Source organism: Alligator sinensis, unplaced genomic scaffold (genome assembly GCF_000455745.1).
Source record: "Alligator sinensis unplaced genomic scaffold, ASM45574v1 scaffold366_1, whole genome shotgun sequence".
NCBI lineage: Eukaryota > Metazoa > Chordata > Crocodylia > Alligatoridae > Alligator > Alligator sinensis.
The window spans coordinates 5,078,540-5,078,804 of NW_005841851.1; the positions used below are offsets into that span (position 1 = coordinate 5,078,540).

General features: G+C 54.0%; 1 protein-coding gene across 6 annotated transcripts in view; it reads right to left on the minus strand.

Moving 5' to 3' along the window:
- The window catches only part of MEGF6 (multiple EGF like domains 6), a 323,257-nt gene that overhangs the window by 6,612 nt on the left and 316,380 nt on the right, over nucleotides 1-265 (minus strand). The gene's annotated exons all lie outside the window — the stretch shown is intronic.

Consider the following 265-nt stretch of genomic DNA (forward strand, 5'->3'; position numbering starts at 1 on the left):
ATGCCCTGAACCCTGGCCAGTTGGCACAAATGGAAGGCAGCTGATGAGTGTTCCTTAAAAGCTGCAGAGACATGGGCAGAGTTGGAGGTTGGCTAGGGGTGGGCCAGGTGGCAGGAACAGTTGAGGGGAAGGTCCAGGTCTGCCTGGACCCCTGCTTCTGCGTGTCTGAGCTCCCCAAAGTCTCCAAGTCTCTTAAAGAGCTTGCCATTTCCTTTCCATCCATAGTAACTGAGCACATTGCAAGTAGCTGAGTACCTCTGTAGGG